This window comes from Plectropomus leopardus, unplaced genomic scaffold (assembly GCF_008729295.1).
Source record: "Plectropomus leopardus isolate mb unplaced genomic scaffold, YSFRI_Pleo_2.0 unplaced_scaffold22709, whole genome shotgun sequence".
Taxonomy (NCBI): Eukaryota; Metazoa; Chordata; class Actinopteri; order Perciformes; family Serranidae; genus Plectropomus; species Plectropomus leopardus.
Window position 1 is genome coordinate 1 of NW_024624614.1, and position 2884 is coordinate 2884.

The 2884-nt window shown below is 39.4% G+C and overlaps 1 long non-coding RNA gene across 1 annotated transcript; it reads right to left on the reverse strand.

Annotated features, from left to right (window-relative positions):
- Positions 1-1572: 1572 nt before the first annotated feature.
- LOC121966005 lies at positions 1573-2388 on the reverse strand. Its single transcript, XR_006107548.1, has 3 exons — positions 2323-2388; positions 2017-2148; positions 1573-1723 (listed from the first exon to the last, which is right to left on the reverse strand). It is a non-coding gene; the product is annotated as an uncharacterized LOC121966005 (long non-coding RNA).
- Between the last annotated feature and the right edge of the window lie 496 nt (positions 2389-2884).

Genomic DNA, 2884 nt, shown 5'->3' on the forward strand with positions numbered 1-2884 from the left:
TGGATAACAAGTCCCTGACCTCATGGCGGTATCAAGACTTGACTGAGAACCAGAGGACAGTACTGTGGTTGGCACTTGTTAATCACAAGGTAGCCACGCCCTAAAGCATACTAGGGCTGCACCCTTAAAGACAAAAATTTAAATTATCAAGCAAAGACACCTCAGTGGACTGAGGTTTTTCAAGTCGAGCAATCGCTAATTTCTTGTTTTTTATTTATTTATTTTTTGTAAGTCAGTTAGCGTGCTTCTGGGAATGTCTTGGACCCCAGAAGAACATACCGCAGAAACTTTATAACTCTACATAGAAAAATACTAACAAATAGTCCAATATTCTGCCTACAGCCTAATCCGATTCAGCTGACATAACTGTGAGCCAGGCACAAAGCACACCCTGCTTTATCTTCTATTTTTCTGTAAAATGGGACCATGATTTACAAAATGAACATCATGCTGGATTGAAGACTTTAATCTAGCCATCAAGACCATAAACTCACTAATAAACTGAGAGAAGTAAGGTCATTTTCCCATAAACCTCTATACAGTCAGATTTCATTTTGAAGTTGCCCCCTGCTGGCACTTAAAAAAAAATGCAGGTTCACTTAAAATATAAGCAAAGAGTCTACAGCCACGGCCATCAAGTAACGTGACGTGACTTAAAGCCAGTCTGTGCATACACCCAGCCGACCAATCATGAGCAGCCCTATTCATCATGAGCACATCCATTGGCTAACAGAGCTGTCAATCATAGTGTCTTAATACATTAAATAACGAGTAAAAACCAAACTAATCAGAAGAACAAACACTTGGACAAACACCAGGGGGGTAAGAAATACATAAAATGACAGAAATTATGTTTGGGAAAAATGTATTTGGCGTGTACTTTGACTTTTCAGTTTAGCCCATGTGCTTGCTGTCATGATTACTGTGTTCAACATCTTGATTTAGCATCTAAGCATGCTAATATTTGCATTAATTAGTGTTAAAGACAAAGTACAGCTGAGGTGGATGATAATGTCATTAGTTTGCAGGTCATAAACAAGAGTAATTGATGAAAAGTTGGGACATTTTATTAAAGGGCTTCATGAATGTCTGAACCACATTTCTTAATAATTGTTCTTAATAACACATCCAACAGTTTGTGATATTTTACTCAAAATCACAAAAAGTTCTATCACTCCGTTGAGAAGATGGGAAGATTTATCACTAGATAAAAAGTACTTTGACCTGCTGTTTAGTAGTTGTTTTTTTTGTAGTTTAACAGTTTTCATTTTTTTTTATTAGTTATCATGATTTTCAGACTTTTCTCATTGCCTCATTATATAATGATACTGAGTTGGCGAAAGATAACCCAGAAATTCTGGCAGTGACTCCTGTTAATCACAGACATAAAAGGCACAAGTGATTCATGCTAAGTTGAATACTTAATAAGTGCTATGTGTCTGGCAGTTATATATATATATTTTTTTTTGCGGTAAGCTAAAGTATCTTACAGAAGAATCTATCATGTCATGTTTCACTGTTTATCCTTGTAGTTTGAGTATTCCAGTGAAAATGTGAATGTTTGTTCTGTACCTGTGCAGCTTTATTTATATCTTTTGACATAAGAGACATACGAACCTCAACTAAACATACCTGTGTGCACATAAAAGGAATAAACAACAGCAGCACCAGGAAAGACTCACCCGCCAGGGAAACCCAGCAGACCGTCAAAGCGCATCTGCATCTGTGGGAAGTGAGAGAGGCTGTTATACACACATACACACACACACACAACCACACAGAGAGGCAGAGATGCTTACACACAAACAGGAGTGTGTTTTCAAGCAAACAGGCAGAAACACTGAAAGCAGAGGTGTGCATCACTTTTGTAGGCAGGGACTCAGTCATCTCCATCCAGACACACACACACACACAAACAAACACATGCAACTGCACACACACACACACACACGCGCACACACACACACACACACACACACACACACACACACACACACACTCAGTGCTCTCCCTCACCAGTATGATATGTTTGATGGGAAACTTCCCAAACAGCTTAGATTTCGTGTCACAGTAGAGCATCACGTGGCACGCATGCTTGCAGCCTGAGCACGCTAACGCCTCCGCCCTCGACAGCTGTCCACTCGCCATCTACAAGTATACACACAAACACAGTGCAAAATCACACAGTCACAGTTCAGTGCTTACTGATCACTCTGCATGGCTGCCCCCCTGTCATGTGCTGCCAATGTGACATCATCCACACACACTTGATGTCTTTGTTTATTTCTGTCCCCCCCTCCTCACATGGATGAGGTAACAGACCTGAATGAAACCTTCTGATTAGCTTGAAAGCCTTTGGGCTTGTATGCAGAAAAGCTTATCACATGTTATGCAGAACCAGGAAGCTCTACAAGATCTCCGTGACTTGTATTAAAGAAAGCTCTAGCTCCCTCTACTGATGTGGAGTGGGGCTGGCAACTGGGGAAATCCCGAACCTGGACTGACTTTGAATTTATGTAACCTACTGCATACATCTTTTACAATATTTCACATATTTTATGCTTCATTTATTTAACAAGTTATTCAGGATCTTGGGGGGGTTTATAGTTTCCTGTCACCACAAAAGACTCTGCTATTATGGTAATGAATAACATTCTTAAGGGTAATTTATGAGTTGTTATTTATGAGAGGGGAGGGGCATACAACTTTAAATGGCAGTATTTTGGATTATTTGCTGCCCATTTTTCAAAGAAAACATGCCCTCCAAACCAGCTACAGGTTTGAAAGGCATGTTTTCTTTTTTTTTAAAAAAAATGCCAAAATTAGACCATTTATCCAGCCAGAATCTGTAAAACCAGAAACTCTTCTGTTAGAAAAAGAAAAA